At 39.4% G+C, this 23,369-nt stretch overlaps 1 long non-coding RNA gene across 1 annotated transcript in view; it reads left to right on the top strand.

Moving 5' to 3' along the window:
* Positions 1 to 230: 230 nt before the first annotated feature.
* LOC137145674 (uncharacterized) overlaps positions 231 to 23,369 on the top strand; it is a 34,613-nt gene continuing 11,474 nt past the window's right edge. Inside the window, exons 1-2 of the long non-coding RNA XR_010917715.1 lie at positions 231 to 283; positions 864 to 988. This is a non-coding gene — a long non-coding RNA (uncharacterized lncRNA). The remainder of the gene's footprint in view (positions 284 to 863; positions 989 to 23,369) is intronic.

Here is a 23,369-nt window from a genome sequence, read left to right as displayed (position 1 = left end):
CTGTCTGTGCAAAATTCAGTGTCTTGTCTCATGGGGCTAGTGATCCTTCAGGAAGTATCAGGGTGTAATTAGCCCATGGTGACCCTATGGGCTACACCTGGGAGCAGTCAGGTGTTCCAGGTGTTGTCCCTTTAGCTAATCTGTAATGAATCAACTAAGATAGAAAGAAGCTGCTAGAAAAAGTATAAAGAGTTGGTTAGCCAGCAAAGTGCCTGTATAGGGGAGTTTTTGTTGGAGAAGACTTGCAGCTGCTATGAATTGGAAGGAACCGATAGAGGATAGAGTAGGTCTTGAGGGTCAAGCCCTGAATGAGGCTTGGGTTCATCAGTAAGAGCCCTGAAGAGAACTAGCTGGGAAGAGAGACAGTGGGGCCTTCTTATTAGGCTCTGGGATGACAGCTAGTATAAGCTTCCAGATTAGGGTCCTATAGTTAGACTGGCTCCGGAGAAGGGAAGAACATTTTGAGAAAAAGAGATGTAGGCGAAAGACTCAAAGAAGGTTCTTTCTCTCTGGGAAGGGCCTGGGCAAAGCTCAGGGAGTAAAGTGGGCTACAATTGGGGGATCCCTGAGTTTAGGCCAGCAATGGATATAAGAAACATGGAGGTTAGATTCCTGCAGGTGAAGTCCTGAGATAATGGCTTATAGGTGGAGATAGATAGATCCCAGAGGTAAATTGCCACAGTCCCTGGGGAAGGGAAGCAGTGGGGGTGAATCCTACTGGGGAGGAAATAGTGTAAAAGAAGCTCTGCAGGGGCTGAAAGAAGGGGTCCAGAAGCAGAAGACTTATGTAGCCCAAAAGGCAAATCAGAAGTTATTAGTCTAGAGATTTCTTTTGAATGTTCCTATTTGCACCTCTTCCCCAGAGAGGGATTGAACTTTTATGTAACTTGGCTGGAAGGCTGAGCCCAGGAAGATCCTGTGAGAGGCAGATGGCCTGCAGGAGGCTCCAGAGCTGAGGATAATGATGACGCAGTGCGGTGCTCTAAGGGTAAGTGTGCCCTCATCATATGTAGTGTATGTAAAGTATCCAGATGGCAGTGCAGTGCTCTTGTTATTTAAAAATTATTCATTTGTAAGGGATAGTACTTTAGTTTAGCAGAATCAGCCTAAACTACACAAGGGAGCATTGCAAATATGTAATGTTCTTTAAAGAAGGAGAAAAGACAAACCTGTGACCTTTAGGCATTTCTAAATTACTTATGGGTTTTGTTAAATACAATATATATTATCATGCTACCAGAAAAGCTATACGTCATTCATTTAGTTCTTATTTACACTTTTCAGAATGCAAGATTTCTCTATAGAATGAAGAGCAAGATTGACCTATAGGTTAAGGCGATAACTGAAGCTGGGTCTCTCAAAGTCCAGGCTATCTGCTCTGCCTCTGACTTCTCTGTGCTTTGGTTCTCAAGCTGTAAAATGGGGATAATGACATTTCCCTACCTCACAGGATCATTGAGTATAAATACATGAAAGCTGGGGTGTGGATCTTAGATACTAAGGTTAAAGGGGTGAATATACATATCTAAAATAGAAGGTTGAAACTCCATATTTAATCCATTAGTCAATTCTAGTGAATTATTCACCCTACTGCCACATAGTGTGTGTGTGGTGGGGGAGATAAATGGTGGTGGGAAAACTGTGAGGAGAGGATACCAGTGTCAAGTTTTCCCACATTCTTCCTATGAGAATGTGGCTTGCTCCTTCCTTATACAATGGGCAGCAGTTCAGCTGCCAGAACCCATTTGTACAGAACTCCTCTGCCTCCTTTAGTGCTTGGACCTCCAACCCTCTACTCAGTCTACAAGATCTCTCTACATATGGGTATCCTAAACACTCAGGTGGAGATTCCCCAGGTGAATCCATGAAGGGAGACATACCAAGTACACATCTTACTCCTCACTGTGCTGGATCCTGTGGGAATGATCCCCCTCCTGAAGCTGTGCAACATGTTGGCTAATAAATACAGTTGCTTTAGATCCTCCAAATGGCATGTAGGCACAACAGAGTAGGTTTTAATTGAACGCAAGAGGAAAAAAATCTGCTTTCAAGGGAAGGGGTGTTGGCTTTATGTTAAACTCTAAATGTTGTTTGCATACAACTTGCTTTCAAGAAAAAAAAATTAAAAGCCAGGATTATGTGCTCTGGGAAATATCATCACAAGCCCAATATCATATTGACTGACCATTTAAGATTCAGCTGAGGTTGTGTATTTTAATATATTTTTAGAGCATAAAGAAGCTATTATGCTTCCTACTGGGAATAGTGATTTACAATGGTATAGTTCTAGGGATCTGTAAACATATACTAAAAATCCTTTAAAAATTGTGCTGGCACAACTAGATGCTTTTAAAACTTGGATTCCTTGAAGACTTACATAACATGTACAGCACCAGAAGTGAAGAGTGGGATTGCGCTATATGTATCTGAAAAGTGTCTTGCCAGACTGCTATGCTTTCGTAATGCTTTTTTAAAAAGCAAAACATTTACATGTGCTGTGTGCTCTTTCTCAGCAAGAAGATAATGAAAATTGAAGTAGGCATTTGTTCTAAGATAGTTGACTGAAGGTGGCTTATGGGGGTGCAATCTGTTTTTTTTTTTTTTGTTTTTTTTGAAGTATCAGAGAGCCCCTAATAAAGGTCAGTACAGTCTTTCTAGCAAGAAATCCTTCAGAAGCCCTAATAAATCATAATATACTTTCATGGCTTTGGCAGCCAACATTTGAACTGCTAGTGCCTGAGTCCTGTTTCCTACTGTGTAAATTGGGATTAACTCCACTAAACTCTCTGAAGTTAGATAAGTTTTTAAATGACATGGGAATCAGATCTCTACTTTACTTTCCAGAATGAAGAGCATTTGTGTTAAAACACAGATCCTAATGGCTTAAACTAGCAGTCAAATGAAAAGAACCCTGAAATTGTTCTTTAAATAATGACTTTTATGCCAATCTCTTGTTTTCTGGGGGCTTGATTTGTAACTTTTGCATGGTTGGGGTGGCAATGCTGCGCAAGGAAGCTTCAGCCGCCTCTCACATGCCAGGCGGAAACTAAGTCCCAACTTTAATCCATGAGCTCCCTTCAGAAGTGAGTCCAGTACCACAGCAGTGCCAGTCTCTCCAAAGTGAAATGCCATGGGGGCGGTTGGGCTCACGACTGGCACCTCTGGGAGACTCCTAGGGAGCACAGCAAGAGCTGCATTCTCCTTGTGTGCTGGGGACCATGATCGGCCATTTTGCCTCCCTGAGCAGTAGTGCATGCTGGAACTTATGCTCAATTGGAGCAGATCTGCCCCCAAACCAATGAAGACCAGAACTTTAAAGGTACAGTAGTCACCTGTATTTGCTGTGGAAAGTAGCCTGCCAATTAATTGTTTTAATTATGTTTAAAACTCTCATTTTAAACTGTATTGAAGTATCACATTGGCTGTAATGTTTTCAGTTTATGCCTCTTCAATAAATCTCGTCAGTCTCTGGCTGGTCCCTAGGCATTACCATGTATCTCTTTAGATGACAAAGTAATATCCTCTTGTGCTCTGAAAGGGCAAAAATCAGACTGGAGCCAGTATGAAAGGGGAGTGACACATCAGGGACATTGTACACCCTCTTCCATCTGAACCTGCAGAAGTGTCTGCATGGGGGGAGTGGAGGGGAAGCTGCAGTGGGTGGAGGAAGGGGCTGGAGAAATAGCTGCAATCTGGTACTCCACCAGTCTAATTGTATAGCACTATTGTGAGCACCAAATTGCTAACACATAATCTGGCAGTATCCATACTGTCAAGGGGCCAGTAGCCAGTATGGAGGTATAAGGATGCAATGCAGAACGGATCTTGGAGGAGGAGCTGGTTTGTAGGGGCTAACCCTAGACCTTTTTAAAACCTGCCTCCCAGAAAGAATAATGTACTAGCAACTCCACAAGTGCAAATTCATAGCTTCATGTTCCATATCTGGGAGTAGCCTGCCTTGAGATTAATATTCTTTAGTGATCAAGTTCTATTAAACAATGCTATTATCATACTGTAACTATAGCTGTCATCCTTCATCCAGTGTGTGTGGGTGAGTCAGTCATCTCATCATAAGCAGTGCCCAGCTGCTAAGTGTTTAAAACTTCCAGGGCCATTGGTAAAATCCAACATCCTTCCTTATAGTTCAATGCAAGTCATCTTGTACGTGAGGACCAAAACATTTAAGTAATAAGGAACATGTGGAGTGTGAAATCGAGATGATCAATGACTGATGACTAATCCAAATCCTCATGTTGAGTGTAAAAGCACATTGAAGACATCTGTTTTGTGATGTGTGAAGCGAATCGCAAATACTCACTTTCTCACTTCTTTTCAAATGAGTAATTTACTACAAATTGAATATAATTTACAAAGAGTGTGGTCATTTAGTATACCCAATCTGGAAAAGAATAAAACTCTAAACAGCTGAATTCATAAATTATGCATTTTTGACACTTAAATGCATCAGAGGGACACTATAAATCAGGCTCTCTTGGAAGTTCCAGTACACACACAACTTTTTCAGACTTGCTTGATATTATTAGCCCTATATTTCCTACACATTCAGAACTAATTACTGTCTATAAAATATTTAATGTGCTAAACTGCCCTTGACATAATCTAACTTTAATTTGTCTTCATTTTTCAACCCATCTGTCCTGCATGTTGCTATGTCATTAATGTTTCAGCTTCTCTTTAATGATTTCTAAAACTTGCATTTGTATTAGTCTCATATTTTTAGGGGGTTAACATGTATCAGACATTGAGATCACTCACAGCTAAAATTTAGCATACAAGATCTCAATATGAGAGCACAATTTGTTTGTATTTCAACTTGTGTGATTTTTTTTTTTTTTAAATTATAGGAATGTAAAGACAAATCCCTCTCTTGTATGAAATTTTATCCAAAGTCCCCATAAAATCAATAAGTCTTTCCACTGACTATAATGGACTTTGGATCAGGCCCTTTGTTTAAAAAAAAAAATCTCTTCTGGTATTATACATGGTACAACCTGTACTCCCATTTCTTGAATAGTCCCTCTAGTTGCAGTGCATCTACTCAAGTGTATGAAGTGCTTGCTAATTTGTGTAAGGATTGTATGTTCTGGCCCAAACTTAAGTTTCACCCAATAGCTTTCGGTGAAATCCATAGCATAGCCGAAGTCAATGGCAAAGCTCCCATTGACTTTAGCAGAGTCCAGGATGTGTCACTCTGTCTTGAAGAAAATAAGAACTTTAATCTTTCCGCATGGGTGTGACTTTCCTCACTACAACTAGCTGTAAGACAAGTGGATGCACCAGGCATTGGACTAACTCAGAGTTCCTCACAAGCTTGTTGTCCTCCCCTTCAAGCTGACCAAGTATGTCATTGTTCGTTCTTAGGTCAATTCTTCCTGTTTTGCTTCCTCATTTTACATCTCACAAATTATAACGAGTCTAGATTTATTGACAGGGGAGGGGCTAGAAAAGTATTTCTAAGATTTGGATCAAGGCCCCTCTCTGGCATGCTGGCTACTTGGAGTGGCGTCTCGCCTCTCCTCAGATAAGAGACTTGAGGACTGAACCCTTTTTTTTTTTTGGTGTGGGAAAGGAATGCCTGGTTGCATCACGCAAGGTGCTTCCAAGACACAACAGGTGCTATCCCTCAGGAAAATGAATAATGCTAGTGCTGCTGCTGTAAAATCCTAAACACAAAGAAGGACATGAACACAAATCCCAAATTGCAATATCACAAAGATGTCAATGCCACACAAGGCAGAGTAGGTTAAATTGGATAAATTAAGCTGGTAGGCTGCTTCAGAGAGGAGATTTAGGCTTGAAGAAAAAGCATTAAGTGAAGATGGATCCCATCTGGGAAGAAACAGGTTGGGTCTATGTAAAGGGAGTAAGCTGACAACCAAAGGGGGCTGTGAGCAAAGTGGTCTGAAGTCACTCCTTGGATGAAGCGAAGGGTTGTTGAGGCTATGGAGTCTGGCAAGAAGTCAAAGAGGGAAGTGGCCTATAGTTACTTCCTAAGAGGTGGGAATTTGGGCTGGGGTGGGTTAGAAAATAGAACAGGGAAGTAAGAAGGTGTCCAGGAAAATGGGAACGGACCATAGCTGATAAGTGTAGGATCCCTGGGCTGGAATCTGGAGCAGTGGGTTAACCCAGGTTCCCCTACCAGCTGCTGGGAAAGTGGAACAGGACCTGGACAGGAAGACTGTCTGTCTGAATCCTCATGAGGACAGCTGATCTGGTAGGACATTGGTGCCCTAGAAGGGGAAGACTATATAGTGACCCAGCTGGAGTGCTGAGTCACAAAGAGGAAGCACCGAGAATCCTGGAGACTGAGTAGGGGCCATGATGTGAGAAAGGGGTGTCATACTGGATGATAGCTGATTCTCCAGATGCAGCCACAAGAAGGAGGTACCCCAGTGGTGAGTGAACCCCATGACAGGTCTGTATTGGAAACAGGAAACTAAGATCTGGGGAAGGAAAAGGTTAGGGTTATCTAATAAGTAGTAACACATGAACAAATTTCCCAATCCTCCTCCCCTTTTCTGACATTTTCCCTGACATATCTCATGCAGGGGATGTGTCCAGAGATCTGCTGCAGCTCTGTGAATATTGGCCAGCTTAAACAACAACTAAAGAAGTCTCTCCTTTGATGTATTTGCTCCTGTGTGATGTAGGGTCCCTTCCTTGCTCCCTGGTCTATGGTCATGTGGAAGTCTTGGCTAGATCTTGGTAGCTGGTGCCAGGTCAGATCTCTGCCTCTCTGGATGCTGGTCTCTGTGGGGCTGGGACTGCCTGACTCACAGCATAGATCCCACAGCAGTTCAAAGACTCCCTTTGTAGGGAGGGGAGATAAGCAGAGACTACCTTAACTGTGTGGCTTCTCTTTCAGCTCCCCAACTCAGTGCCCAAAACTAAAACTAATCTCTTTATCTCTGACCCAGGCTGTCCCTTTCCATTGAGGCACCTGTGCAGCCCTAGCTCATCACTTTCTGTCCATGTCACCACATACAACTCTCCTTATTGGCCTCAGCAGAAATTTCTAGCCCACCTGTGACGCCAGTCATGCTAAGAAAAGGTGTCAGAAAGCTCTGCTAGAGTGGCCATTGTTGTAGTCTATGGGGTCCTATGACCCCCAAGAGGCTCAGTCCAGAGTTCCAGGAGCTGGCAAACTCCGAGTGGGGATTACATGTAAAACAGGGAAAGATCCTTAATAATTATTTATTCCAGAATATTTAGATTTGGAATTGTCACAAAAATATTATGGAGAGAGTCTGAAAACGAAGAGAGCTTCTCTCATTTACAGTGGTGTTAATTTAATCATTCATTGGGGTTACTCCTGATTTTCACCAGTGAATTCAGGAGTCCATCATGGCACCTGCCTTCTTGCCCACTTGATTGTAGACCCTGGACCAGGCTCAACAAGATACTTTCTGGCTCAACCAGAGTTGCCACAACCTAACACTGATTTGGCCTGGCTTCCTCCCACAGTGTGAGGATGCATCACAGACAATAATTTTTGGTGTTAAACTACCCAGCCCAACATCTGCAGGGTAGTCTGTAATATTTAGCCTCCCTTGATACAGAGGCCATTCTATTGGGGGGTGAGGGGCAGCGGGAGGGGAGAGAGAGATTGTGTGTGTCCGTGTGTCCGTCCATCCTGATTTTTCACCAATGAAAGTGAGAGCAGAATAAGACCCTAATACTCAAAAAATGGATAAACATGGAAGAGCAATATCCAAAACTCATCTTTTGGTCCAAATGGTTTTGAAAAGAGAAACATTCCAAACGAATGAGTGTCTGGAGTCATTACATGTAAAAATGTGTGATACAAGGTAATGCACAGTCAAATGGTGAGGTCCTTTCCTCAAATTTTATTCAGCCTTTACTAGGGCAATCGCCAGTGGACCAATGTATTTGGTCACTCATAATAAATCTAAGGGCTAAATTTCCTGACCTTCAATCACAGCGGTTATCCCTCTGGTGTCAGGAGAGAGTTGCCTACTCATAAGAGTAAGTCAAGCATGATTTGCTCAATGATCTGACTATTATGGACTTCGGCCTGGAATCCTTACTCAGGCCAAAGTCTTATTGACTCCAGTTAGGGACTGTCCTGCACAGAGTTTTGCTTAAATCAGGAGGGCAAAACTGGGCCATTTGTTTGTTTTTTGACACCTAGGTGGTGGTTTTGTGTGCATTTTACGTCCCTTTCTCTTCTCCTCCTCTTATAATGACAAATGAATACAAAGACCAGGAATAGACCACCACAGGCAAGCATAGTGTGTTGGCTCTAAAAACATTGGATAAATTTTTGCATATACCAGTCTAATCATTACTTAATTTATAGCAGGAGAATCAGCTTTGGTGCAGGTTGGCACTTTCAGTATTCACTATGATACATTGCCCCAGCCTTAATGCTTAGACTGATGTCTGATTAAAATCTGTTTATGATCCTGCTTAAAAGAAGGAGAGTGTTAGAGAAGTATGGGTGTCCTTAATGTTCTGCCATCATTTCCCTCTTTTTCTCTTCAGCACTTTTGATCTTTCGTTTATTTTCTCATTTTTCCTTGTGGGTTGAATTTATTGGGATCGAATGGTGCTCAGCAATCAATAGATATAGTGTTTCTAGCACTGGGTTGTATACTGTTAAATGGCTGACAATAGTCCTGTGATGGAGAATAAACTTTGGGTATCAAACCTTTCCCAGTTAGACAAGAATGGGGGAATGAATAGTATGATAAAATGAACTCTGAGTGTTTGAGATTTTTGACATGCAGATATAAGACAGAAGGGGTGTGTGTGTGTGTGTGTGTGTGTGTGAGTGAGAGAGACACCGACATGCTTTTGTACAGGCAAATATTTTTATGACCCTCTGTAACTTAGGAATTAGTCCAGATGTCTGCCAGTTCCAAGCCATCACAATGATCAATGTCTCAGATCAATTTCCACTAAGTATTATGCCACAAACCACAAGGTTCAAAGGGTTAGTCCAGATCCATATAAAATAGGATGACATTTTACACAAAGAGCTGAAGGGCTGCACATTTCATTGTTAGCAGACTAGCCGATCTGCCCTAGTCACCTTCCAACCCTCCCATTTAGGGTTTATTTCTGCAGTTGCTCCATGTTTATAGAAATGTTGTTAGTTTTAATGGCAATTTAACATGTGGCCATGGATGCCCATTTTGACTAATAATATCAAGGAGAATGTCACTTTGTTGTGGTAGTAAATTGCAGACTTAATACCAATTGGTAGTGGTGATCTCTTATGAGCAGTTGTAGTTTAGCTATTATGGTAATTATTATTAAGGTGATTTGAAGAAGTAATTCAAAGGCTGCCTTAGCTGAAAAGCAACTGTAATGAAAACACTTTTAATCTGCTTGCTGATCCATGACTCTATAGTTAGGTTTACAACTCTTGGAAGACTTTCCTCTTGAACTAATTTAGTTTGCAGAACAAAACATATCATGATGCATTTGGGAAACTTCTATCAATGGGTTATATCTGCATGCAGGTATATGTGGTACAATGGAGTTCCAACAGTTTTACCATTTACACTACATTGACTCTTTTCTGACATGAAGGCTAATTTTCTCTAGTCATTCACTTACAACTATTTCTCAGATAATTATATAACAACTGTATATTTGATATTGAAAGTTGCCTGGAGGCTTGGAATTGATTCAATGGAGGCAGTTTCCAAATGAAAAAAGAGACCTTTTCAAATAGAATCTAAAGGTCATATAATTTCAGAAATATTTTAGCTTTCAGTAAAGATGCTTGAAGGAAAAATCATATCACTGTGCTTAAGTATCAGTTGCAAATTGAACTTGTCATCCTCCGTTTACAGTTGTCCTACAGTTCATTAAATTTTAAGGTCATATTTTCATTAATGTTATATTTCCAACAAGGCTTATAAACAGAATTTCTGTTATAAAGGATGTTAAACTGTCTGGAATCATCAACTGGGGAAGCATTCCAAACATTTTTGCATTCTTAAACTACACACAGGCTCAAAATAAGGGATATTTTAAATAGATTTATGTGGGAAGAAAATGCAGAAAGGCCAAAATATAGCTCCTGGATAAAGCAACGTGTATATGCATGAAAGTACCTGAGTGGTAGTGAAGAGACGTATTATGCCTCCTAAGGTATCCAGTAGTGCTGGGGGAAAGCACAGAGTTACACACTTGCTATACCTGTATGGAAAGCTGAACATGCACTATCTGCTATCAAGCTCTGCCCCACCCCACTCAGTCTGAACTATGCAGTGCTGGCACTAGCATTAGCAACCCTTGCACTCAGGAAATATATAGTTACCACGTACATGGAGGAGGGGGGGATATGGCGATCAGGAGATCTGTACTTTCTCCTAGAGCAACACAGTCAGGTAGTGGCAGGCAGGCTTTTAAAAGAGAGGATGTTTGATGGTTACGTAAAGTGACTCTCTCAAGGTATACCATTTTAAAAAAAAATAGGAAAAATATTATATAGGCAACCAGAATTTTATCTGCTTCAGTGAACCCTTAAAGCAAATGGTTCCCATGTTCTCATGTTCAGTACCTACTGATTCCCGTTTCCATCAGCTCAAATAAACAATAAAATGCTGCCTATGGGACATCATAACTCTCGTTAGGCTCAAAAATGTAACATCCACTGGTCTGTGATTTGTTGATGTTGATGATCTCTTTACTGTGTCTTCAGTTCTGACTTTCTCAGGTCTCTAAGCAGTCTTACATTTTAAAACTAATGTAAAGGATATTGATAGGATACACAAACATTATACGTATATTACTGTATATTATTTGCTAGGGTTTTTTTGGCAGGAAGGAAGAGTAGTAAAGTAGGACTTATCTTCCATACATTTTTACTTATTTTAAGATTGTGGCCTGATTTATTCTATCAGACCTAATCCAGGGGTGTGTGTGGGTGTTAGTAGTTAATGTGCAACAGTGTATCAGTCCATAAATGGAGTTGGTATATGGATGAATACTGACAAAATCTTGAAGTCCTTACTCCAGACATATCAAAAGAAAATGGTTATTAAAATTTTTAGCAATTTTGCCTGAGTAAGGGCTGCTAGATTTGGATCATTGTAATTATGTAGTTTATCCAGCTAATGGGCAATAACCTAGATAAAGATATATGGCTCATTGTTTTTAATTGTACAATACACTTCTTGCATAGCTTTAGTCAATACTAGTATTCCTCAAAATAGGGTTTTCTGTGTAGAATGCTATTTCTAATGTGTGATAGCAGTACAGAAAAAATAGATGAGAAATGGGGGCAGACTCTATATAGTAAATGTATTGGCTCTAGGCAAATGATCATATTGTTCAATATATCCATGTATGGAAATGTAGACAGACTTGTGAACAGTTAAATAGCGAAGGTAAATTCAAGTCTAACTTATGAAACAGGCACTTATATGACAGATAAATATTGGTAGGTGTATTTTCTGAATACTAAGGTTGAAGTGACTACATTTCATGCTAAGGATTCAACAAGGTCACTAAGCAAGGGCTAAATTGTCAAACAAGAAGCCTGGGCAAAATTAGAAGAGTCAGTATCTACAAGCATCTGCTGGTGCAACAAGGCATAACAGCAAGAAAATTAATGCCAATGCTTTTTTTAAAAAGCACCAGCCACTTCAGTTTGGTCTTTGACACAGCTGTCATTTCCTTGTAGAAAACCAAACATCTTTGTAATCTGTATATTTAAAAAAGCTTTTAGAAAGTAGTCCTGCCCTCATTAGGATTGGGGCCCATTGCCTCATGGTATATTTAAAAAAAAAAAGTGATCGACATCTTTAAGATGAAAAATAGTGAAGAAAGCATTAGTGGGTAATGAGAAGCATTACTGATACAAACTTTTCTTGGTCCACAATATGTGAAAGTCATATGGAACCAAATTGAAAGATCAAGTATACTCCCTTGTGGTAGGCTTTGTTTTCTCTTTGAAAACAAACCATGCTGGTTTCCATTGGCCATAAAAGAGATGGATTCTGGTCCAAAGCATTATCTTCCTTTCAGTTACAAAAAATAAAAGCAAACACTTTTTAAAAGTCAGTTAAAAGAAGGGACTTTGAGTTCTCTACCTCTTACACAAGATGTTTTTCACTCCAGATGGGTTACTTGGATGCACTGCATTCTAATTTGGCATACAAATTACACACTCCAGACCACATCCACAGTGAATGTAAATCAGTGCAGTCCCACTGAAGTTAATGGAGTTATCCCAGTTTAATCTGATTGAGGAAGTGGATTATATTTAGTATTCATTTCCAATTCCTCCCTGAATGATATAAATCTGATGGAATAGCATTAGGGAAAGTGGAGTTATTTTTTATTTTTAACTGTTGTAACTGAGAACAAGATTGGGTTTCCAGCATTATTAAGTGTGTGTTTGTTTCTCCAAACCAGTTTAGGCTGAGATTTTCTTTCCATTAAGATCCATTTTAACACACACATCCCTAAAATCCTCAAATGGATCATTTCCATTTATAATTTTGCCAGCTGAGATTGTTTTGTCCCTATTTCAGGTGATGGACATATTTTAAGGAGGCGTTAAGCATGTGATAAAATGTATTCTAACACCTTTTTTGGCCATATTTTATCCCCAAAATAATTTTTTCTAGAAAATGTCAATTCAAATTGGTTGAAGGACCAGTTTTAAGGCAGGGAAAATCATATTCAGAATTTATATTCTGAGCTCTTGAGGCAGGTAATGTCCATTACTATATATCTGTGCCAGTCCCAGTTTGATTGTCTAGCTACTACTGTGAAATGAGTGCCAATGGTCCCTTCTACTCTGGCAGACTTTGTCAAACTCTGGTAAAAATATTTTTCCATTAGTAGTATAGTATTTATCTTAAGTAGTCCTTATTAATGCCTGATGAAATGAGGGTCTGAAAGTGCAGCGCCCTGTAACATACATAGTTGAAGATAGTCTTGATCCAAGAAGCTTATAATCAACACAGATGAGTGACAGAGAACTGTAGCACATGAAGACTAGAGGCTAGATTTTCAGAAGTATTTAGGCACCTATTATGATTTTTCAGGGGGTGGGGGGAACAACTTTAAATTAAGTGCCTAGATGCTTCTGAAAATTCCACTAGAAGCCTCAATGCCCTTTTAAAAATCTGGCACTAAGTGACTTGCCCATGGTCACAGAAAGCGTTAGTAAAATAAACAGAAATGAAATCACCCAAGGCCTCCTAATTCCTGGCCTACAAGACTGTTCTCCTACCTATAGTTGTTTTTCTTGAAAAGATGGACATAAATAATGCCATATGATATTATAGTATATATGCATAACATAATATGCAACCATAAATATTATGCACAATTCATGTGCGTCACCCGTAAGAAACTGGCATTTCTCTTCCTGCCTTTCTGATTGCTGCTTAGATTCTTCTGTCTTCATGCACAAACCAACTGCTCCCCATGAAGTAGAGTAGAGCATAACAAGTCCTTTGCTGTTTCTCCTCCTACTTCCTGGGTGTGAAAGGGAGTACAATAGATCCCTTGTGATTCACAATTTCCCAGTTTCAAAGGTGGATACTCTTTATTTTCATATGACCAATTGTCTGATTGTGAGGAGAAAGGACTGGGGCCACAGTCCGCCCAGTTTTGATTAGCCTTTAGCAGCTGAACAACAAATGTGGTTTGTTTTTCTTTTTTTAAAGGAAAATATAAATAAAAATACCAAGAAATGTCTGACCCAGGGTATTTTTCCCTGCAACATGCATTTGCTAACATTGTTTTAAAAAAATCCTTCTATAAATGTGCATAAATTGGAATTAGCATACTTGACATTCGTTGCTAAAGGTGTGGGGCTCCTCCATTTGATGAGAGGAGCTCAGTTTCCTGATGTTTAACTTTTATAAAATTAAGGTGCTAATTCTAATAAGTATAACAAGGTATTTATTTGCTTTCTTGTTTTTTCTTGTGTGATAGAAATCTCATTAAAAGTATATTGAACAAAGCATAAATGTGCTATAGAGAATAGTCTTGTGCTCACACTGACAGGCACTAGATGACCTGTTTAGGTCATTTCCAGTTCTAATTCCTGTGCCACTGTGTTTTTTAAACATGAGGGGCAAAATTCATCCCTAGCATTAACCCATTTGAATCAATGATTACTACAAGCATGAATTGGGTCCAGGGTTTCCAACTTGTACATATTTAGAGTTCTCATCACACCTTAAACTTAAACAGCAGAATAGATATAAATGCATTTCCTTCCATTAATCTAAATGGAACCAGGAAAAAAAAAAAAGTTGCAAAAAAATTAGAGCTATCCTGAACTATCCATAGGGGATTCTAGTACATTATTAACCTACTCACCCTGCCACTTATCTTCAAATGCACACATCACCAGCAGAAAGGATTTAAGTTATATTTTAGTAATCCAAATCTTGTGGGTAGTGGATTTTACTAAAATTGGAGCACTTTTACTATAATTTAACTACAAAAAATAGCATTTAGTAAAGTAAAGGTTTTGACTTCAATGCACAAAAGCAATGAGGTTTACAGCAGTATCAGTAAGGTTGGGGTGTCAGCCTGGATTTGCAACCTTTAAATCTGAATTTCCTTGGTTTTCGGAATTTGTCAAACATTTAACAGTGCTTAAATATAGGCTTTCTTCATGATAGTCGTTTCCATGATGATAGCATTTTTAAAAGAGGAAAAAGGATAGAATAAGCCAAAGGACAGGACTGACTGCGGAAAGGAGAGTTTGTAGAGCAGTGGCTAGAGCATGATTTTGAAGATGGAAAATCGGAATTGTATTCTTAGCTTTGCCTCTTAGTGTGGGACATTTAGGAATGCAGTTAGGCCCAGATTTTCAAAGTTATTAGATGTTACTGCACTCAATATTGCAACACCTAATTAATTTATGATCCTAAATCTCATTTTCAAAAGAAATTTTTGATACACAAGAACCTAAATCCCATCAAATGACAAGATTTTGGCTAAGTGCTTAAACCCCTCTTGAATGTGAGATTTAGGCGCTTAAATCAGTAAAGCTTTGCAATGCTGAGCACAGCAATACCTTTAATAGTATGTCCTTTAACCTCTCTAAGCCTCAGTTTCACCAGGTGTGAAATGGGGATAATACTTACCTACTCAGAAACAAGTTGTGAGGCTTAATTATTTAATATATGTAAAGCACTTTGGAATTCTCAGATGGAAATTATTATGAAAATGTGAGGTACTATGGTACTATTATGCACGGCAAAGACAGTGCAATTACTAGGTAACTTCTAAGGTTCCTCAACAAGCTAACTACTAGTGCTGTCCGGAATGTTTTTTTATCAAAGCTAACATGTATCCATAGGCTGGTGGTTAGGGTGGTGACCTAGAATGTGGAATATCCAGGTTAGAGTCGCAGTTGTGCCTGAATCATAGTGATCTGGTGCAAAAACTCTGCTCTGAATCAGGGAGAGCAGGGACTTGAACCTACATCTTCCATATGGTAGGACAGTGCCATAATCACGAGACTATACCGTATGACAGTATCTCTAAAACAGGAGTTTTGACACAATTATGTGTTTGCAAAAATGTTTGAAAGGTTTCCTTTTATTCCAGTATGAAAATAAAAACAAATTTTGAAATCTTTAAAGTCATCGAAAAACAGAACTGTTGTCATCTGGAGAGCTCTAATGACTACATGGTAGTTTCTGCATTCTTGCCTCAGAAAAAGCACAAAACCATTTTTGGAAGTTTCATGTTTAAATAGATGAAGAGAAAACTAATCCTGACACTTTTACAAAGGATATTTTGTAAGTGGTTTATTTATTTATTTATTTTATGAACCATTGTTCTAGCCAGCTACATAACTTCTTATTAAATTTTATGTGTGTTTGTAAATCTAGGTGATTGTGTGTGGGTACTCTGTGTTTTTTTTTTTTTTTTTTCTTTCAAACTGCTGGGTTTTTTTAGTGTCTCACTGCACATTACAATCTATTACCTTCCATTCCAAAACTGAATACCAGTTTTTTAGAAAACTGTGCTTTTACATTTAGCTGCTGTTTATGCTATGTCAGGCTCTGATTCTATCGAGCAATGCATACGTAGCTTTTAAGGAAACATTGTATAATAAACAAAAGGCAGTTGGTGGGGGGGTGGAAAGAATCTGTGCAGTTTGTACCTGTCATTCTTCTGCTCTGTGCTGGGGATATTACCTTTATTTTTATATTTGTTTATGTACAGGTTGTATTCAGAATAAGATGACCACTACATTTGGTGGTAGTAGTGGCTTCCGTTGAAACTTAGCCCTTGACAACAATTACCTCATGCTGGTATCTGAGGCAATCACCAAGAGGAATATACTTGTGGTAACTGTGTAGCAACAATTTGGTGAATATTGTCATTTAATGGTGTCTACTGTATTTTGGATCTGATATTATGTATTACCCTTCTCATGGTGCTTATATATGACACTCATGATTTGACCAACAGGAGTTTCATCACAGAATTCTACTAATCTTTTCAATGAGAGGAAAAACACCCCTGGCCACTCATGATTATGAAAGAACTGATATTTTTCATTTATCCCAGTATGGGTCATTTTTTTCTGCAGGGCTTTGGGTACCAGGACTGAGATCTGGAACAAGACTTTATTCGATGGGGACTCAAGTCAGTGCAGAGAGCATTGCACTGGATTGATGTGTTCAGTGATCCAAGTTGCTAAGTAACTCAGCTGAATATCATTTAGTAGCAGTGGATATTTTCCAGGTATATAAGCTAGATATGAGTTGCACAACAATCGAAGAGGTCACAAATGCCTGGATCACTGTGAACAGATCTGTGTCTAGTGGGACAGGGGTATCCTCTGGCCACTGACATACGGAATGAGAATTTTATGCCACTCTAGATATTTGGATATCAGGTAGTTCTGAGGAGTGGTAAGTTCATGTCTAAACTGCAACAAAACACCTGCAGCTGGACTGGGTCAGCTAACTCAGGCTCGTGGACTCAAGCTGTGGGGTTATCGGCCCAAACATCTGAGACCCACTCCCTGGGCCCAGGCTGCAGCCCAAGCCCAAATGTTTATACTACAATGTTATAGCCCTGCAGCCTGGGCCATGTGAGCCGAAGTCACAAACCCAGGCCTGTTGCAATGTTTTATTGCAGCGTAGCCATACTCTGAGGAGGCTCAAGGCTGTGCACCAACATAACTATCTGAGTGCAGATGCCATTGATGGTGGTGATGTCCTAGAGCACATCCTGACTTCCGAGGATATGCCAACACAAGTGCTAGGAGCGAGTCTGGCAGCCTTGTGTTAGTGCGCTAAAAATGGGAATGTGGATGTACGGCTCAGTCCAGCGCTCAGGCTCTGAAGCCTAGGGAAGAGGGGTGAGCGTCAGAGCCCATGCTCCAGCGCAAGTCCAAACATCAAATCTAAGCCTACACAGCTATTTTTAGCATGCTGGCCCAAGGCCTGCAAGCTTGAGTCTGTCAACCTGGGTTGCGAGATTCTCTCCCAGATGAGTGTAGACCATACCCTTTTAGTCCCTCTTCTTATCAGCTTCATCTCAGTCTTGTCTGGGTTCAGCGCTACACAGCTGCTCTTTATTCAGGTGTAGATTTTTGGCTAAGCACTGAGACAGTTGAGAGGTGGTGCTGCTTACGTTTCGTGTAAAGTAGCTACAGGGTTAGATGTGGTCTGCATGCTACTGGGCCTGAGTTGTCTCACTAGTTATCCTAACTGCTCAAGGCAAATGCTGAATAATATGGAGACAAAGATGGAGCCTGAGAGACACAGCACCTGGCAGTCCTGGAGGTGGATGAGCATTAGCCCATAACCCACTGGGTTCAGTGTGAGGGGAAGAACCAGAGCCATTTCAGAGCATTTCCATTTACTAACTTGCAGTTGCTTGAAACAGGACAGAAGTATTTAATCATCAGCTATTATTAAACATCTGAGAGATTCAACATGATGCATATGGATACATTTTTCTTGTTTATGGTCAGGTGGTCACCCATCAGAGCAAGAGCTTTGTCACTGCCATGCCTAGTCTGGACCTGACTGAAAAAGGGTCTAGGAGACTGTCAGGGGATGTGTGATGCCGGTGACTCTTCTCCCCTGCCCCGCACTTTTCAATTTGCTTGCTTAGCAAAGCAGAGGTTAGACAATAAATCATAGTTGGTGTGGTCTCTGTTGCCTGATGCCTGAGAGCCCCATCTCCCTGCTTAGCTCTCTTCCCTTTTCCATGATGTCAGAAGTGTACAGACAAAAAATAAATGAAACAACCCCTGCCCTGAAAAGTTTACTATCTGAATTAGATCTAATATAGTAAGGATATGTCTACACTGGAAGCTATGAGTGTGATTTCCAGCTGCTGCAGACATACCCATGCTAGCTTTCATTGACCTAATGCACTATAAATAGTATTGTAGCCATTGTTGTATGGGCATCAGTGGCATGAACTATCTAGGCTGAGCACAAACCCTCCTGGTGCCCATGGATGTGTACTTGCATAGCACTTTTGGGATCCTTCAGGATGAAAAGTTCAGTAATCTGTGAATTATTAGGGGACGGTTTTAAAAAAAAAAAAAAAAAAAGACTGATCCTCATCTGATTTAAATTGACATAGCTCAATTTAAGTTAATGGAACTATGCCAATGTACACCAGCTGAGGATCTGGTCCTACATGTCTAAATCTGACGAATATTCATCGTGGAAAATAGGGAGCCATCCTATGCAGGCCCAGATTAAACAATGAGCCTTCGGTGCATTTGCACAGAGCCCACATCTCAGGGGTCCCCTGACATCAGGGAAAGGGGGCAGATGTGGAACCACAACAGCACAGAAAAACAACCCAGGACCAAGAAGAGAGAAGGTTAGAGTGGGTGTCTTGGGGTGAGGGCCCGCCTCAGTCTGGGGCTTGAGTCAACCGGTCAGAGCAGGGAGCTGGGTCAGCCCTGTGCAACAGGAGTCACTGCAGGATGAGTGAGGGGTGAGTTCATTTTTCCACATCCTGAGGGCAGGAAAAGTGGGAGGGGGTGGTCCCAATTGCCACAGTGCACAGTGCACCACAATTGTTTAATCCTGCACTGGCCTCACTCCTCTTTCTAAGGGATTGTGCAATCTATATCTATTAATTCTGTGGCAGCTACTTTTCCAAATAAACCAATTGTTTTGGGTACAATTCAGAATATAAATGGCATAATATCCACATTATGGAGGCAGGAAGAGGCTATGGATGTAATAATGCAGTATTTATTAAGTATTAAAATTTGGAAAATCACTTTGCTTGGCTGTCTGTCTAGTTCTGTAAGTTTGAACAAGCATTAGACCATACATAGATTTAGAGTTTGGCTTTAAATGAGACTGCAGAGTTCCTGTTGGTACTTGTTCTCTCAACTCCCTGAAGTACATTGTGCAGAAGACAATCATTGCTAAATAAGGGTTATGGTAAGGTTGTTCCAATTTAAAAAACAAAACAAAAAATCCAAATTCTGTGGCCCAGCTTCCAAAGACATAGATGTGTTTTTTATGAGGCTATATTCGTTAGTTATCAGCACCCTCAGCACTGTATGTCACATCACTCATGCTTTCCAAACTAGATCCCTGAGACAAAGTTCACTAGTTAACACAACAATGATGAAGTTAATTTGAATCAGATATCTCAGTTGTTTAGTCTACACTAAGTTCAGAAAAAAATGTTCAATTTAATGTGCTACACTAACTGGGCAATTTAAGTCCAGAATTGATGCTTTGTTCAACCTAAATGTCCAAAAGACTTAACTTAGAAACAAGATGACCGGACAAGAGGTTACCCAAAGCATCCATGAAACCAGCAACTTACTTTAATTGTTCACATTCTTAGTATAGGAAAAATGTCAGACATTCGTAAGAGTAAACACATCTTTACTAGCATTTCCATATCTAGTGTGGGTTCTTATTCTTCAGTGTTAGTTTCAGGAGGAAAGTCAGTTCTGGACAACTTCCTGTTTTCACTAGTGGAGAACAAAATATTTCTGATATTTTCAAATGTGTGTGTGCATCTGTGTCCACTTTGATGCATCTCTAGTGGGGAGTTGTCCCTGAAAATGATATCTAGTAAATGACCAGGAAACCACTCACATTGCAGCGTAATTCCAGAAAAGAATTTATTTCAACATACAGATGCACTTACCAGACAGAAATGAATCCAAGTTGTAGAGCTTCAAGGATGATTGCTATTCTTTTCACAGCTGGTTTTGGGATTTCTTCAAAAAAGGAGAAAGGGGAGGAAATTACCTGTAGCAGAACGCATTGGTTGACAACAATACTCATTACCCATCACTGGAGTTTATTAATTACTTTGAGATTTCAGTTATCTGAGTCAGCCACTTTGGGTAAGATACTAATATATCTCCCAAACCCCTAAACTTCTCTTACATCTTCAAAACAATATTATGAACACACATGGAAATATATCAAATAATAAATGTTAGCTATATTATTATTTATAATACGGGAATAAAGGGAGATGAAGTCTTTTTATTACAAATATCAGAGGAGTAAAGAAGTATTAGGAAGAAAGTAGGTCCATTGATAAATGATGAAGGTGAATAAATTATTCAAAAATGACTGACATACTAAGCTTGGTTTTTTTTAAATCTGCCTTCATCAAGAAATCTATGGGAAGGAAGTCTGACCCATTACTAAGTAAGCAAGATTCTGTTAAAATAATCACTAATACAAAGCAGACATACATGTACAAATTAAGTAATTGACATTCTGCAAGTCAGCCAGTCCAGATGATACACAGCATAGGATCACAAGAGTTAATTAAATCAATTTACTACTGACAATATTGAAAAATGAGCAACTAGGAAGGCACCAAAAGATTTGAGAGAAAAAGATGTAATACCAGCTTTCAAAAAGAGAGTGATTCTGATGCTTGCTTAAAGCAAAGTCTAACTCTATTTCTAGTAAAATAATGGAACAAGTGTTAAGAGAAAATAATTACGCATCTAGAGGGTAAAGAAACCTTGGAGGAGAGGGTAGGAGGGACCTTAGACAAACACACTTGATTATTATTGCTTTCCTGGTATAAAATTACTGGATAAAGGGAATAAGAAATGTAATATATTTTATAGCATATTTACCAAAAGTAAATTTATGAATGACTGACACACACTTAGATTTAAGAAAGGCATTTGATGTACGTATCTGATCAATCATAACTAAATAACACAGATGAATTAGCAATCATTTACAACCAGTAGAGCAAAAAAGAGTAAATTAATTATTCATAAAAATTCAAATGAGTACATTTGAGGAAACTGATCTAAATAAATGACTTGCAATGATCATTTGCTTCTTTTCGCTATAATGGCAACTGTAACGTGGAATTAAATCTACCTAAAAGAGCATAAACACAGGGCAATAAGATTATTCATTGAGGGGCACAGATTCAAAGGCAGAGAATTAATGAGAGTTTGGAAACATAATTTCCATATGTGCCTCTAAAAATCTTCCCCTTACTGGATTAGTGCAGTGATTGGTGGGATGTCTGATTTTTAATTTAACATCTTCCTTAGGGCTAGACTGTGGAAGGCCTAAGTATGGCAAGGTGCAAAGTTCTATTGCCCTAGGAAGAGCACTGAAGACATTTTGCATCAGGCAAGTACAATGTGTCCAGTGTCTTCTCCGTGCAAATGGACGATGCACCATCTTCTCCATCTGTTAGGATGGAACAGATTGATCTCTGGTGTGCTGGCCTTTCTCTATGTACCAGTGTAGAAGACAGACAAGTCATGACTGCATTTTCTCCCTACCCATTTCATCATCTTGCTTTTGGGGAGTGAGAGCAGTAAGATTGGACAGTCCTGTTAGCAGTGCTATTGTGGGAGGTTTCTTCCACAATTCCCTTGTAAGCCCCAAGAAGGATTACTCACACTGTGACCCTTCAACGTTTTGGGAAAGTGAGTAAATCAGCAAATTAATGAAATTTGCATGGAACTTTAAATCAGGAGAAAATCAAATCTCAATCAAGGCAAAGCAATAATACAGAAGAACATGGGCCTCAAAAAATAATGTTTAGAAAAATGGAAGCTGATACAGCTGGAGAAAAACCTTGTTTATATGTGTTTCAAAATGGTGAAGAGAAACTTGAGGAGTAATAGTGTTAGCAGACACCAAGACATGTGACAGTGGACAGCAAACTAATCTGAATTTGCAATTCCACCTGGCTGCAAAAAGTCCAAAGAGCATATGAACAGATAACTGGAACACAGTCAGTGATGTGGAGGGGGATTACACAACACTGGGGTAAATAAGAAAATGTACCACGTCACACAATAATAGTCATTCTCTATATGGCTCTCTCATGACCACATGGAATATTGCATTCACTTCACTACCATATAATCAGAAATATACTGACAAACAGATTTTTTTTGTTAGCCTTCTCTGAACAATCAGTTGTCTAGGGTTAGGGATTGAGTTAGGTAGCTAGATTAGAAGAGAGAAGCATTATGTACTGTGGCTTGGATGTGGCAAAGATGGAGATGCTAGCTGTCTGCAAATAACTGAAAGGTGTAAACCATACAGATACAAAGGAATTAGTCAGTATGATACATGCAATTATAACTAAATGCTACAGAATGAATAGAAGAAAATTAATATTTAGCTGAATATTGGGGAAAATCTCCTTGAAAGTGAGATGTACAAGACTGGTATATCTAATGCCAATTTCTTGTTTCTTTCAAAATTGGGCAGGGCAATCCACTAGAAAATATTTGGTAGAGAATACATCTACGTTGGCAGGCATATATGCTCTTTGATCTAGTAGCTTTTCCTCCATTAGTACCTTCTCTGATTCTGTGATAATTCAGTGCTCAGCTTCAACAGTGATTTGGTTCAAATAAAAAAAATGACCAGAAAACAGATTTTAATGCATCTTTTAGAAATACCAATGAAAAGGAGGGTTTCAGATTTATATTCTAGGTACAGATCTGTCTTTTCATTTCTAATCTCTCGTCTTCCCTGAGACTCACTAGCCAGTTCTCTTAAGATCAAAAAGTTTAAATGAATTCCCCAAGGATGTACACGTGGGGCCAAATTATACCCTCACTTACACCTGTACTTTCTAATTCAAAGTTCTTCTGTCATCAATAAATAGGTGCTTACAGCACTAAGCCTAAAATTTCATCTATCCTTTGTGGAAATTATTCCCTTGCAGGGTTAATTCCAATGAACAACTAATTTATTTTAAACAAACAAAAAAGGTACTCCTTGTCCTGAGAATAAGTTTCTTTGGCTCCGGGTAGGTAACTAATGGAAGCTTGTGTGAATACTCTGTATACTGATATGCAATATACAGCTATGGTTAAATCTGTTTCATGGCAGTATTCAGCTTCAAGATCAATTACT

The sequence above is a fragment of the Emydura macquarii genome, unplaced genomic scaffold, assembly GCF_026122565.2.
Source record: "Emydura macquarii macquarii isolate MOO-44397 ecotype Brisbane River unplaced genomic scaffold, CSIRO-AGI_Emac_v2 contig_3603, whole genome shotgun sequence".
NCBI classification, from domain to species: Eukaryota; Metazoa; Chordata; order Testudines; family Chelidae; genus Emydura; species Emydura macquarii.
This window is presented reverse-complemented; position numbering and strand designations above follow the sequence as displayed.